This window comes from Vigna unguiculata, chromosome 1, assembly GCF_004118075.2.
Source record: "Vigna unguiculata cultivar IT97K-499-35 chromosome 1, ASM411807v1, whole genome shotgun sequence".
Taxonomy (NCBI): Eukaryota; Viridiplantae; Streptophyta; class Magnoliopsida; order Fabales; family Fabaceae; genus Vigna; species Vigna unguiculata.
Window position 1 is genome coordinate 15,696,611 of NC_040279.1, and position 17,012 is coordinate 15,713,622.

Sequence of the window (17,012 nt, forward strand, 5' to 3'; positions counted from 1 at the left end):
ACCCAATCAAGCAAATGAGGACCAAAATAAAGTGAAAGAAGAGAAAAGATGAAAAAGAAAAAGAGCAAGTTACCTTCAAAGTGTTACTTGCCTCTAAAAAAAGATTTTCAAAGAAAGATGAACATCACCATTCTTTCTTCTCTTGCAAGGCTCAAAAGGAAGACCCAATGCGCAAGCATGAGAAGAAGAGTGGTCTAGAAAAGAGGGATGGCCTAACCAAAGCTAGGGGTAGTACCCTTAGAAAAGATGGAATAAGAGCTCATAAAAGGGAGGCGCAAAACCTCCCCCAAATCAAGTCAAGCTCCATCTACAAAGGCTTAAAGAATTTGTGGTCAAATTCTCTCCAAGAAGGGGAGGATGATGAAAGATTGACCCCAACCAAGGATGAAGACACATGCTTAAGAAGACTAAGCATGTTTAGAAAGGAAGTTCACTAATCCTTCATCCCTTTCATTTGTGTTTGTTATTTTTGATTCCCTAAGTTGACTTAGTTGAATCAACTTTAGTTGACTTGTTGACCTTTGACTAGGTTTGACTTGTTGACTATAGTTGACTTGACTTAAGCCAACATGCTAATCTATGTTTATTTGCTTTGTAGGTTAATTAGGAGTAAGAAAGCAATGCTAGGAGGCGCATGGTGATTGGGGAGCATAAATGATGTGGAGGAGAGAGTAAAGCAAAGACATAAAGCATAAAGTAAAAGGCATGAAGCAAGTGTACCTATGTACCTTTGGTCTCCTTTGTTTTTAGCACACTTTGACCACTTTTTGGAGACATATGAGACACATTCTTTGTCTCCTTTTGTGCTAGAACGAAATTAGCCTTGCACACACCATAGTTAGCTCTTTTGTCTCTCATTTTTTGTAACCTTATTTGACCTAGTTTCTAGAAGCTAGGGTTAGGTTTTTGTAGAGACATCCTTAGGTATCTTTTATTTGCATAGAGGCCCCTAAACTCTTCTATATAAGGGGTCCTCCTAGACATGTAAAGGGGTTGAACATTTTGAAGTAAAAACACTCTTTTGTCTCAACCATTTGTGAGAGTTTCCTCCCTTGGGAGTGAATACTTTTAAGCCTTATCTTGCATAGCAAGTGGCGACACACATCCACCCATCTTCAAGGTTGCCATGGCTTCTAGCCTAGCCTTGTAGTGGCGTGCTTCTCACATTTTTACCATTCCTTTCCTTTCCATTTTATGTTTTCTTCTTCCTTTAAGTGTTCTTGATTTTCTATGGTTTATGTGTTTTCCATTTCCTTTTTGTTTTGAATCAATTCATCATCTTCTTCTCTTGAGCTTTGTGAAAGGAACCTTCACATCTAGATAGCTTGCTATCTTAATGTCCAGTGGGGATTTCACTTAGCTTTCTTAATCAACTCACACCATATTCAATAATCTTAAAAAGGAATAAGTTAATCCTTCATCACATGGACCCCACGAATTAAAGGTACGCATTCATTACTCCATTAATCACCTGATTTGACTTTTGAGAGCTTTGGCTGACTTAAGCTTCGGAGTCCCTTCTGCAGGTAACCCCTCCCGGGTCCAAGTCAATATATACAAAAAGGGGAGAAGCCAACCGAGGAGATTTAAAGAGATTGCAAAGGGTTGATTTTGGAAAATTAATACAAATACTAATTGGTGATAATTTATCATATATCTTTAATTAATTAATTAATTTAATTATATTAGATATTGATATTATCAACCAATTATATGTGTCAAATAGTCTATATCTCTCCAAATATTTTTAAATATTTATCTTTATCTTTACTTTAAAAGATAATTGAGAGATTTTAGCAACAGAAAAGCCCAGTCCAAGTCCTATATAAAGACACCAAGGGAGAAGCATAAAAGAACAAGCTCGGCACGTCGAAATTGAGGAACCCTTAGGGGGACTTAATTTCTTTCTCTATCTTTTCTTCTCTCTATTCTTCTCTCTTTATTTTGCATTCATGGAGTTCTAAACTTCTTTGGTTGATTCCATTGTAATTTCTTAATTGGATTTTGAGGTTAGAATGAATTAATTTCTTTGTTCTTTTTATTATTGTTGAGGTTTTAATTCATCTATGTCTTTTATCTTTGAATCACGTAAAAAGTAATGATTTTAAATCTATATGCATGTTGATCATATGAGTTCAAGGGTTTTTAATTTAATTGAGACTTTACTTTGATTTTATTTAGAAACTTTCATGTGATTGAATGAGTTTTTACCAATAATTGAGACTTTACTTTGGTTAAAGGTATTTACTCTAACGAAAATTAATCGAGACTTTACTTTGATTAATGAAGCTTTTTATTTGGTGAGGAGATAAAAGAATAGACATGATTAGGCATAGTAAAATTTGATTGAGACTGTACTTTGGTTGAATTTACTGTGGATAATCTAAAAGTTCTCACTTTTAATTGAGACTGTAGTTTGGTTAAAAGTGAAAACGCTAACAAATTAATTGAGACTTTACATTGATTAATTTGTAAATCTACAACAATAATTAATTGAGCAATAATCTTTAGATAACCGGTGATGAATCTATTTTCAAAAAGCAATGGAATCAATCTATTTTCTTTACTATTGTTTCTATCTTATTTATCTTTTTATCTTAATCCTCCCATATTTTTATTGTTTTACTTGATTAACTCTTTTGTATAGTTTTATAAGAACTAATTTGTTAGAAATCAATTCCGTGTTCGTTGGGAGACGACTTAGGGTTGACTTAACCCATACTAATCTTTTGACTACTTTCTTAACAATATTGAAGTTGTTATAGATAAGTAGTATTAATTTGATCGCTTGACGACAACGTTACCAAATTTGGCGCCATTGCCGGGGAACACGGTTAGAATTTTTATCATTTTAGGTCTTGTTTTTTTTATTTTATTTTATTTTTCTTTTGATTTTATTTTTTGTTTGTCACTAACATTTTTTTGTCTCAATTTTTTTTCTAACATTTATTTTATTTTCTTTAGTTATTTTTTTAGTTATTTTATTTAGTTATTTTTTTAAGCATAATTTTTGTTTAAGGATTTTTGTTGGGAAGTTTGTGAAACTAGTTGGGAAATACTTTGGCTAAGGAAAGACAAGGTACTTAAGTTGTCCATTGAGATGCACCTCTCTTTCCTGGAAGTCTACTCAACAAGCTTTCAACTTATTTCTTTTTAGAAAACCTCTTTCAAAAATGAAAAATAATTTTTCATACGAAAGTAATCAACATTGTAGTTTTCAAAGGGATTACAATTGTTATCCACAACAACCATGTGATTTTCAGCAACAAATTGTCACACCCACTTTTGCACCTGATATAAGTGGGTTAACTTTACGACAATTTACTGATCTATATCCTAGATCATCTTTTTTGGGATATGAGCAACAACCATATTATTAGTGTCCACCTCAGCAACCATATGTTCCAAATAGTTTTCAGCAACAAATATGTACCACCACAACAAGTTGAAGCAACCAATGGACCATCCTACAGGGAAGTTATGATATTAATGGGTGAAGTTATAGAGAAATTAGAGTCCATGGATGAAAGGTTGCGAGTTGATCAGCGATGCAGAAATATTGAGCAAGAGTGGTACGAAAATAAACAAATATTGTCTGATATGTTGAGGGATGCAAGTAAGAACAACTTCATAGAATTACTTGTAATTGTTAATACCACCCTTCAACCCCATCAGAGATTTCCTGAAAATCCAGATTTTAATAAACTTTGTCATGAAATCAAAGATGTGCTTCTGAAGTTGGCCATTAGAGCTGAACAAATGTCTGAAGATTTGAGTCAGCTAATGAATGATGTAGTGAGAAAGGTCACTTTGGAAGATATGATGAAAATGTTGACTGAAATGATGAAGATGAATCAGATAGATCAGAAAGAGATGATGAATGCCACCACACAAAGCTTGCAAAATCAGTCTAAAAAATCAATTGCGGAATCACATCACATTGATATATCTACTGATAGATATAATGATGCTCATAGTAATATGTCTATTGATGGACATATCAATTTTGCTAAAGATGTTGCTGATGAAGAAATTAAAGATTCTCACAAACATATCTACTGATGGATATGTTGATGCTGCTCAATGTGAATATAAAATTGTACCCGTTGATGAGAATATGAGTATAAATGATCATTCTCAAGAGCAAAGTTGTGAGAACAATACAATAGAGGAACCAAGTACAGTTGAAGAGAAAACAATATTCGAAGATGTAGCTGAAGCATCTACTATTGCAACTGACTTGGTTAATGATGAAGCAACAGAGTCAACAACACCAGGTGAAAATTTTTGCTCAGAAGATGAGATTATGAGGATTATTGATGATCCGCTTAACCATTCGAATGCACCTGATGATGCTCAAGTTGAGTTGAAGCCACACACTCCACACATCAAGTTTGTTGATGTGAATGATGCAAATAAGTTTTCAGTGGTTATCTTTGTTGACATGGCTGTAGAAACAGAAGAAAGGTTGCTGCAACAGGTAAAAAGCTTAGATTCAAATTCTTTTAAAAACATTGTTGATAGAAAAGTTAATTTGCATGCATGTTTGTTTTTTGTTTTTGTTTTTAATTTTAAAAATATTAAAAAAAATTCAAAAATATGTGTTTTTGTTTTCTTTAATAAAATTGTACAAGCTGACTTGTACTTTATAGAATTAAAGAAAATAAATTTTGACATATGGCCAGATTAAGCCAATAGTCACAAGATTTTTCGTTTCCTCCCCAAAATAAGTCCATCAAGGACATTTTTTGTTTTTTTGAAATAAGTGTGGGGGAAACAAATTGTAGGTAGAATTTTTCTTTTTTCTATTTTTCAATTTTTTATTTTTGTTTTCATTTAAAAAGAAAAAAAATTGTGATTTGTTTTTGAGAAAATTGTGAAAGTATTAACTTTTTACTAAGTGAAACTTTTAAACAATATGTCTCATAAGAAATCCACAAAAATATTTCCCTGCTTTCAATAAAACATATTGACATTGTATTTTGGGATTTGATTCAGTAATTGGGATGATCATAATTTTAGAAAAATAAAAGTCATGTTGATATGAGTGGATTGTTTCTATGATTTGCTAAATGAGGTGATTTGAGAATTTCTTGATTAAATCTTTTGTGAAAGAATTTGACCTTATGAATCTTGAGCTTTAATGTAAAGGATGGACCGCCATGTGACATTCCTATATTTTTCTTGAGTCACTTGCTCATGTTTGTTTATACTCAAATGTTTAACTTGATTCTTTTGTTTTGCATCTTAGGTGAATATGCATGATTTGATATGATTGAGGCATTTCTTGTTTTTAGCTACTTGGCCAAATAAGCCCACCTTGATATTAATCCATTGGTAGCCCCTTTGAGCTTTTAAACCTCTTTTTCTTGTTTTAAGCCTATTGCATAACCTTGAAAAGAAAAAAACCATATTCTACCTTAGGAAGAAAGAAGGAGCCAATGGATTGTGTTCAGGAATGGTTGAGGAATAAAGTGTGTGGGTGAGTACCTCACCCACAAATTAATAAAAATGGCAAAAGGAAAAATTGTTGATGAAAAAGTGTTGAAATAATTGCTTTCTAAAAAAAAGAGCAACAAGCAATAAAGGAAAAATAGTTGTTTTTGAAACTATGCTCCATTATTTTTCCTACATTACTACACACCATAGTTAGCTCTTTTGTCTCTCATTTTTGTAACCTTATTTGACCTAGTTTGTAGAAGCTAGGGTTAGGTTTTTGTAGAGACATCCTTAGGTATATTTTATTTGCTTAGAGGCCCCTAAACTCTTCTATATAAGGGGTGATCCTAGACATGTAAAAGGGTTGAAAATTTTAAAGTAAAAACACTCTTGTGTCTCAACCATTTATGAGAGTTTCCTCCCTAGGGAGTGAATACTTTTAAGCCATATCTTGCATAGCAAGTGGCGGCACACATCCACTCATCTTCAAGGTTGCCATGGCTACTAGCTTAAGCTTGTAGTGGCGTGCTTCTCACATTTTTATCATTTCTTTCCTTCCATTATATGTTTTCTTCTTCCTTTAATTGTTCTTGGTTTTCTATGGTTTGTGTGCTTTCCATTTCCTTTTTGTTTGAATCAATCCATCATCTTCTTCTTTTGAGCTTTGTGAAAGGAACCTTCACATCTAGATAGCATGCTATCTTAATGTCCAGTGGAGATTTCACTTAGTTTTCTTAATCAACTCACTCCACATTCAATAATCTTAAAAAGAAACAAGATAATCCTTCATCATTTGGTATCTAGAGCCTGGGTTATCTTTAATATGGTTTTTTTCATGTGCTAACCTTGTCTTGTTGTAGGTATCTTTGTATGGTTCGAATCCACTTCCATTACACACAAAAAGCAGTGTTGGTAGAAAACTTGACCATTTTAAAACATTAAATTGCACCAGCTTATCAGTCCAAAAATTACATTTTTGGTGTCAAAAGAAAGCTTTTTGAGTCTAGTTTCCAGAAAAACAGAACCAAACCATTTGGAGTTTTGTGGAGAAAGTTATGATCAAATTAGTGAGCAAAGGTCAGATCTGCCAAGAATACGTGAATCAGCGTTTTCAGGTTCTGTTGTGGCAGTTTGGCTACGGTTTTTACACCTCTTTAAGCTCCTAAATGTGGTTGGATAACATTCTTTGGATGCTTAGTCTTTGAACCTCAAATCCATGAGTTTAAATGCATGATAGCTACATGTTTGTATCTTTGTGTATGTCATGTTGTCTTTAAATGTGCCTAACTTTTGTTTGAGTCATGTCATATGTTAACTTGAAGTTTTCCTATTCTTGTTTTTCCAAGTATTTGAATCTTGCTTTCACTTTATGTCTTGCTTGATGTATGCTCCATGAAATTGATTTTGGCCAAAAACTTGAGGAACTAAGTGTCCAAGCCACTTAAAACTCTTTCTCACCATTTTATGAAACTAGTTGTGAAAGAAGAAAATTTTGCACCAATTTTTGCCTAAAAACCGAGAGCAACCTTGCTCCTTGGTGAACTAAAAGTGTGTTTTTCACTAGGTGTTATGCTACTAGTTTTCATACTTGAGAATTGGGTGATATTGGCTAATTAGCTCCATGCTTTAACTTGGTTATGATCTTTCTTGGTGTATGCATGATTTAAGACTTGAAGATGCTTGTCAAGTGCTTTCCATAGAGTCTTTAAAATGTGTTTTTCTTGTTTTAGTCTTGTTAAAAGTTTTGTCTCAAACTTTTCTTCTTTAGAGTTTAGCTTTCCTTGTTTTTGTGCTTTTCTTGCTTGTTACTAAGTGTTCTTTGTTTTTTCTTAATAGTTTTCTTTTCTTGAAACTCTTGGGATGTTGTGGCCGAATCACTTGTCTTGCATTTGAAAGGTTTTGAACAAGTTTTTAAAAGTGTTTGCTTCACTCCTTTGGTGGATTTTGAGTGCTAGCCTTGCCTTGTTACTTTGGGAGAGTGATCTAAACACTTGGGTTACATTTTGGGTTGGATTTGGTCTTGGTTTTCATGTTGTCTAACCCTAATTCATTTATTTTGTCTTGGATTTGAGTGTTTTGTTGTAGGAATCATGGCAAGTTCATCAAATGTACCTACTCCAAACAAAAACAATACATTGATGAGATTGCTTCGGGATTTGGAGTTGTCTAGGAAAGAGTCCTTTGAACAATTGAGAAAAGAAAAGGAGCAAAGTGACCTAAGAATCCAAGAGCACATTCAAAGGCTTGAAGCTAAAGAGCAAGAAAGAGAGGCTAGGAAAAGAGGGCATTCTAGGCGCAACCCATCACAAGAGAAGCAAACTCCAAAGATTCCTAAGTTCAAAGGAGAAAATGACCCAAACATCTACATTGAGTGGGAACCAAAAGTGGACCAAATTTTTACCATTCATGTAGTTAGTGATCAAAAGCAAGTAGATTTGGTAGTCTTAGAGTTTGAGGATTATACCATGACTTGGTGGCCTCAATTATGTATGGACAATATTAACCAAGAGTCACTCGCGACTTCTTGCAAGGACCTTAAAAATTTGATGCGCGCTAGATTTGTTCCTTCCTACTATAGGAGGGAGACTCTTTTGAACCTCCAAATGCTTCAACAAGGGTCCATGTGTGTGGATGAATATTACAAGTTAATGGAGTCCATGCTTCTAAAAGTAGGACTCCAATTTGAAAGTGAAGAGGAAAAGGTAGCTAGATTTGTGAGTGGGTTAAGGAGGGACATACAAGATTTAGTAGAGTTATATGAGTACTCCTTTCTTGACAAAGTTTTACATTTGGCCATCAAAGTTGAAACTCAATTGAAAAAGAAAAAAGAGGCCAAGAGGAGTGGTTTATACAATGACTACTATTCTAGTACTTGGAAAGGTAAAGAAAGAAAACATGATAAATCACCACCCAAGAGTTCCCAAGACCCATCTCCTAGGACTAATTCGTCTAGTCCTTCTAATGAAACTCCTAATTCTTCTCAAGGTACAAGGACAAGTTCTATAAAATGTATTAAGTGTTTGGGATAGGGGCACATAACTTCAAATTTTCCTACCAAAAGAACCATGGCCTTAAACCTTAAAAGAGAAGTAGAGAGTGAAAATTCTTCTCCCCCTTCCCCCAAAAGTACTTCTTCCCACACTTCTTCTTAAAGTGAAAGGATTAAAACCCTTGAAGGTGGATTGTTAATGATAAGGCACCAAGACAAGTTTCCAAGGAACTTGACTCTTCTCAAAGGCAAAACATTTTTCATTCAAGGTGTCATATCAATGACAAATTATGTCCCCTCCTCAGAGATAATGGAAGTTGTGTAAATGTGGCTAGCACAAGGGTTGTGGATAAGCTTGGCTTGAAAACTATCCCTCTTGCCAAGCCCTACAAGCTATAATAGCTTAAGGAAGAAGACATTAAAGTAACTCAACAAGTCCTCATTAACTTTTCAATTGTGACATTAAAGTAACCCAACCAAGGATGGAGGCACATGCTTAAGAAGACTAAGCATGTTTAGAAAGGAAGTTCACTAATCCTTCATCCCTTTCATTTGTGTTTGTTATTTTTGATTCCCAAACTTGACTTAGTTGAATCGACTTTAGTTGATTTGTTGACCTTTGACTAGGTTTGACTTGTTGATTATAGTTGACTTCACTTAAGCCAATAATTTAAAAAGTCATAATTTTACATCATTTTAATAATTAAGCTGAAAAATAAATTGAGGACATAATTGTAATCTTGATATCACCCTCAAACCAACACATAACAGAGATGATTTAAAAATAAAAGAATTACCCTCTTCCTTCCCCTCTCTCCCCCTCAAGGTTGATTGAATGGAGAGGAACAGGATGAGATCAAGTGGATTACAGTGTGAAGTTTGTGTTGTTCACTTTCAGTGGATTAAAGGTGAAAGTGGGTGGATTAAGAGTACACTTTGTTAAAGTTTGTGAGTGATTTGATCGATGTGATAGATTACAAATTATATTTAAATCAAAGAAAAACAAGATTACCAAATTGTACTTTATTTTAAAAATAATTAAAAATAATTATTATATAAGTTTGATTTATCGTAGAAAAAATATGAAAATATGTATAAATGAAAGTAACATATTTTAATAAAAAATATTTAAAAGATAATGTAATAAAAAAATTTATAATTAAAAATTACTTTTTAAACATTATTTTATAACACTTTTCAATTTTTTGTTATTTTTATATCGTTTTCATAAATATGCTCAAAAATAAATTGCGTGCATAATTGTAATCTTGATATCACGCTCAAACCATTGCATAACAGAGATGATTGAAAAATGGAGGAATTTCCCTTTTCCTTCCCTCTCTCCCTCATCATTTATTGGAGGGAGAGGGATATCATGAATTCAAGTGGATCAGGGTGTGAAGCTTGTATTGTTCACTTTAAGGGGATTAAATACGAAGGTGAGTGGATTTAAAGTAAATTTTGATGAAGTTTGTTAGTGATTTGATGGATGTGATAGATTAAAAATTATATTTAAATCATAAAAAACAAAATTACCAAATTATACTTTATTTTAAAAATAATTAAAAATTATCATTATATAGGTTTGATTTATCGTAGAAAAAAATATGAAAATGTATAAATGAAAGTAACATATTTTAATAAAAAAATATTTAAAAGATAATGAAATAAAAATTTTATAATTAAAAATTACTTGTTAAACCTTACTTTATAACAATTTTAAAATTTTCGTAATTAATTATTTTTCTAAAAATAATTTAAAAACTCATAATTTTACATCATTTTAATAATTAAGCTGAAAAATAAATTGAGGACATAATTGTAATCTTGATATCACCCTCAAACCAACACATAACAGCGATGATTTAAAAATAAAAGAATTACCCTCTTCCTTCCCCTCTCTCCCCCTCAAGGTTGATTGAATGGAGAGGAACAATTTGTGTTGTTGAATTTGAGTGAATTAAAGGTGAAAGTGGGTGGATTAAGAGTAAAGTTTGTTAAAATTTGTGAGTGAGTTTATGGATCTCATAGATTAAAAATTATATTTAAATCATAAAAAAACAAGATTACCAAATTGTACATTAATTTAAAAATTATTATTATATAAGTTTGATTTATCGTAGAAAAAATATGAAAATGTATAAATGAAAGGAACATATTTTAATAAAAAATATTTAAAGGATAATGTAATAAAAAAATTATAATTAAAATATAATTTTTAAACATTATTCTATAACAATTTTCTAATTTTTGTTCTTTTTATATCGTTTTCATAATTATGCTAAACAATAAATTGTGTACATAATTGTCATCTTGATATCACCCTCAAACCATTGCATAACATACATGATTGAAAAATAGAGGAATTTCCCTCTTCCTTCCCTCTCTCTCCCTCATCATTTATTGGAGGGAGAGGGATAAGATGAATTCAAGTGGATTAGAGTGTGAAGCTTGTCTTCTTCACTTTAAGGGGGTTAAAGGTGAATGTTAGTGGATTTAAAGTAAAGTTTGGTGAAGTTTGCGAGTGATTTGATGGATGTGATAGATTAAAAATTATATTTAAATCATAAAAAAACAAAATTACCAAATTATACTATTTTAAAAATAATTAAAAATTATCATTATATAAGTTTCATTAATCGTAGAAAAAATATGAAAATGTATAAATGAAAGTAACATATTTTAATAAAACAATATTTAAAAGATAATGTAATAAAAAAATTTATAGTTAAAAATTACTTTTTAAACCTTGATTTATAACAATTTTCAAATTTTCGTTATTAATTATTTTTCTAAAAATAATTTAAAAAGTCATATGTTTACATTATTTTAATAATTAAGCTGAAAAATAAATTGAGAACATAATTGTAATCTTGATATCACCCTCAAACCAAGACATAACAGAGATGACTTAAAAATAAAAGAATTTCCCTCTTCCTTCCCCTCTCTCCCTCAAGGTTGTTTAAATGGAGAGGGAGAGGATGAGATCAAATGGATTCCAGTGTGAAGTTTGTGTTGTTTACTTTAAGTGGATTAAAGGTGAAAATAGGGGGATTAAGAGTATACTTTGTTAAAGTTTGTGAGTGATTTGATCGATGTGATAGATTAAAAATTATATTTAAATCAAAGAAAAACAAGATTACCAAATTGTACTTTAATTTAAAAATTATTATTATATAAGTTAGATTTATCGTAGAAAAAATATGAAAATGTATAAATGAAAGTAACATATTTTAACAAAAAAATATTTAAAAGATAATGTAATATAAAAATTATAATTAAAAATTACTTTTTAAACATTATTCTATAACACTTTTCAATTTTTTGTTATTTTTACACCCTTTTCATAATTATGCTAAAAAGAAAATTGTGGACATAATTGTAATATTGATATCACCCTCACACCAAGACATAACAGATGTGAATTAAAAATAGAAGAATTTCTCTCTTCCTTCCACTCTCTCCCTCAAGGTTGATTGGATGGAGATGGAGAGGATGACAACAAGTGGATAACCGTGTGAAGTTTGTGTTGTTCACTTTAAGTAGATTAAAGGTGAAAGTGGGTGGATTAAGAGTAAAGTTTGTTAAAATTTGTGAGTGATTTGAAGGATATGATAAATTAAAAATTATATTTAAATCATAAAAAAACAAGAATACCAAATTGTACTTTATTTTAAAAGTAATTAAAAAATATCATTATATAAGGTTGACTTATCGTAGAAAAAATATGAAAATGTATAAATGAAAGTAACATATTTGAATAAAAAAATATTTAAAAGATAATGTAATAAAAAAATTTCTAATTAAAATATACTTTTCAAACCTTATTTTATAACAATTTTCAAATTTTCGGTATTAATTATTTTTGTAAAAATAATTTAAAAAGTCATATTTTTACATCAATTTCATAATTAAGCTGAAAAATAAATTACGGACATAATTGTAATCTTTCACCGTCAAACGAAAACATAACAGAGATGATTTAAAAATAGAAGAAAATCTCTCTTCGTTCCCCTTTCTCTCCCTCAAGGTTGATCGGATGGAAAGGGAGAGGATGACATCAAGTGGATGAGAGTGTGAAGCTTGTGTTGTTCACTTTAAGTGAATTAAAGGTGAAAGTGGGTGGATTTAGACTAAAGTTTGTTAAAGTTAATGAGTGATTTTGATGGATGTGATAGATAAAAAATTATATTTAAATCATAAAAAAACAAGATTACCAAATTGTAGTTTATTTTAAAAATAATTCAAAAATTATCATTATATAAGTTTGATTTATCGTAGAAAAAATATGAAAATGTATAAATGAAAGTAACATATTTTAATAAAAAAATATTTAAAAGATAATGTAATAAAAAATTTTATAATTAAAAATTAATTTTTAAACCTTATTTTATAACAATTTTCAAATTTTCGTTCTTAATTATTTTTGTAAAAGTAATTTGAAAAGTCATATTTTTAGATCATTTTAATAATTAAGTTGACAAAAAATAAATTGCTGACATAATTGTAATATTGATATCACCCTCAAACCAAGACATAACAGAAATTATTTAAAAATAGAAGAATTTTTCTCTTCCTTCCCCTTTCTTTCCCTCAAGGTTGATCGGATGGAAAGGGAGAGGATGAGATCAAGTGGATTAGAGTGTGAAGTTTGTGTTGTTCACTTTAAGTGGATTAAAGGTGAAACTGGGTGGATTAGGAGTAAGTTTGTTAAAGTTTGTGAGTGATTTGATGAATGTGATAGATTAAAAATTATATTTAAATCAAAGAAAAACAAGGTTACCAAATTGTACTTTATTTTATATATAAATAAAAATTATCATTTATATAAGTTTGATTTATCGTAGAAAATATATGAAAATGTATAAATCAAAGTAACATATTTTAATAAAAAAAATATTTAAAAGATAATGTAATAAAAAATTTATAATTAAAAGTTACTTTTTAAACCTTATTTTATAACAATTTTCAAATTTTCATTATTAATTATTTTTGCTAAAGTAATTTGAAAAGTCATATTTTTACATTATTTTCATTATTAAGTTGACAAAAAATAAATTGCAGCCATAATTGTAATATTGATATCACCCTCACACCAAGACATAACAGATGTGATTTAAAAATAGAAGAACTTCCCTCTTCCTTCCCCTCTCCCTCCCTCAAGGTTGATCGGATGGAAAGGGAGAGGATGACATCTAGCGGATTAGAGTGTGAAGTTTTTGTTGTTCACTTTAAGTGGATTAAAGGTGAAAGTGGGTGGATTTAGAGTAATGTTTGTTAAAATTTGGGAGTGATTTGATGGATGTGATAGATTAAAAATTATATTTAAATCATAAAAAACAAGATTACCAAATTGTACTTTATTTCAAAAATAATTAAAAATTATCATTATATAAGTTTGATTTATCGTAGAAAAAATATGAAAATGTATAAATGAAAGTAACATATTTTAATAAAAAAAGATTTAAAAGATAATGTAATAAAAAGTTTAATAATTGAAAATTACTTTTTAATCCTTATCTCATAACAATTTTCAAATTTTCGTTATTAATTATTTTTGTAAAAGTAATTTGAAAATTCATATTTTTACATCATTTTCATAATTAAACTAAATAATAAATTGCGGACATAATTATAATCTTGATATCACCCTCAAATCAAGACATAACAGAGATGATTTAAAAATAGAAGAATTTCCCTTTTCCTTAACCCCACTCTCACGCTCAAGGTTGATCGAATGGAATGGGAGAGGATGGCATCAAGTGGATTACAGTGTGAAGTTTGTGTTGTTCACTTTAAGTGGATTAAAGGTGAAACTGGGTGGATTAGGAGTAAGTTTGTTAATGTTTGTGAGTGATTTGATGGATGTGATGGATTAAAAATTATATTTAAATAAAAGAAAAACAACGTTACCAAATTGTACTTTATTTTATAAATAATTAAAGATTATCACTATATAAGTTTGATTTATCGTAGAAAAAAAAATGAAAATATATAAATGAAAGCAACATATTTTAATAAAAAAATATTTAAAAGATAATGTAATAAGAAATTTTATAATTAAAAAATAATTTTTAAACCTTATTTTATAAAAAAATTTATATTTTCGTTATTTGTATATCATTTTCATAATTAAGCTAAGAAATAAATTATGGACATAATTGTAATCGTGATATCATCCTCAAAACATTGCATAACAAACATGATTGAAAAATAGAGGAATTTTCCTCTTCCTTCCCCCTCTGTCTTCCTCATCGTTGATTGGAGGGAGAGAGATAGGATGAATTCAAGTAGATTAGAGTGTGAAGCTTATCTTCTTCACTTTAAGGGAATTAACGGTGAAAGTGAGTGGATTTAGAGTAAAGTTTGTTGATGTTTGTGAGTGATTTGATGGATGTGATAGATTAAAAATTATATTTAAATCATAAAAAAACTAGATTTCCAAATTGTACGTTATTTTAAAAATAATTAAAAATTATCATTATATGATGAAGGTTTATTTTGTTTCTTTTTAAGATTATTGAATATTGTGTGAGTTGATTAAGAAAGCTAAGTGAAATCCCCACTAGACATTAAGATAGCAGGCTATCTAGATGTGAAGGTTCCTTTCACAAAGCTCAAGAGAAGAAGATGATGGATTGATTCAAAAGAAAAAGGAAATGGAAAGCACATAAACCATAGAAAACCAAGAACAATTAAAGGAATAAGAAAACATAAAATGGAAAGGAAAGAAATGGTAAAAATGTGAGAAGCACGCCACTACAAGGCTAGCCTAGAAGCCATGGCAACCTTGAAGATAAGTGGATGTGTGCCGCCACTTGCTATGCAAGATAAGGCTTAAAAGTATTCACTCCCTAGGGAGGAAACTCTCACAAATGGTTGAGACACAAAAGTGTTTTTACTTCAACCCTTTTACATGTCTAGGAGCACCCCTTACATAGAAGAGTTTAGGGGCCTCTAAGCAAATAAAAGATACCTAAGGATGTCTCTACAAAAACCTAACCCTAGCTTCTAGAAACTAGGTCAAATAAGGTTACAAAAAATGAGAGACAAAAGAGCTAACTATGGTGTGTGCAAGGCTAACTTCGTTCTACCACAAAAGGAGACAAAGAATGTGTCTCATATGTCTCCAAAATGTGGCCAAAGTGTGCTAAAAACAAAGGAGACCAAAGGTACATAGGTACACTTGTTTTATGCGTTTTACTTTATGCTTTATGCCTTTGCTTTACTCTCTCCTCCTCATCATTTATGCTCCCCAATCACCATGCGCCACCTAGCATTGCTTTCTTACTCCTAATTATCCTACAAAGGTAATAAACATAGATTAGCATGTTGGCTTAAGTCAAGTCAACTATAGTCAACAAGTCAAACCTAGACAAAGGTCAACAAGTCAACTAAAATTGATTTAACTAAGTCAACTTAGGGAATAAAAAATAACAAACACAAATGAAAGGGATGAAGGATTAGTGAACTTCCTTTCTAAACATGCTTAGTCTTCTTAAGCATGTGCCTTCATCCTTGGTTGGGGTCAATCCTTCATCATTATATAAGTTTGATTTATCGTAGGAAAAATTTGAAAATGTATAAATGAAAGTAACATATTTTAATAAAAAAATATTTAAAAGATAATGTAATAAAAAATTTATAATTAAAAATAAATTTTTAAACCTTATTTTAAAAAAAATTTCAAATTTTCGTTATTAATTATTTACGCAAAAATAATTTAAAAAGCCATATTTTTACATCATTTTCATAATTAAGCTGAAAAATAAATTGCGGACCTAATTGTAATCTTGATATCACCCTTAAACCAAGACATAACATAGATGATTTAAAAATAGAAGAATATCCCTCTTCTTTTCCCTCTCTCCCTCAAGGTTGATTAGATTGAGAGGGAGAGGATGACATCAGGTGGTTTACAGTGTGAAGTTTGTGTTGTTCACTTTAAGTGGATTAAAGGTGAAAGTGGGTTGATTAAAATTATAGTTTGTTAAAGTTTGTGAGTGATTTGATGGATGTGATAAATTAAAAATTATATTTAAATCAAAGAAAAACAAGATTACCAAATTGTACTTTATTCTAAAAATAATTTAAAATTATTATTATATAAGTTTGATTTATCGTAAAAAAAAATATGAAAAAGTATAAATGAAAGTAACATATTTTAATAAAAAAATATTTAAAAGATAATATAATAAAAAAATTATAATTAAAAATTATTTTTTAAACATTATTTTATAACAATTTTCAAATTTTTGTTATTTTTACATCGTTTTCATAATTATGCTAAAAAATAAAGTGCGTACATAATTGTAATTTTGATATCACCCTCAAATCATTGCATAACAAACATGATTGAAAAATGGAGGAATTTCCCTCTTTCTACCCTCTCTCTCCCTCATCGTTGATTGGAGGTAGAGAGATAGGATGAATGAAAGTGGATTAGAGTGTGAAGCTTATCTTGTTCACTTTAAGGCGATTAACGGTGAAAGTGAGTATGTTTAGAGTAAAGTTTGTTGACGATTGTGAGTGATTTCATGGATGTGATATATTATAAATTATATTTAAATCATTAAAAAACAAG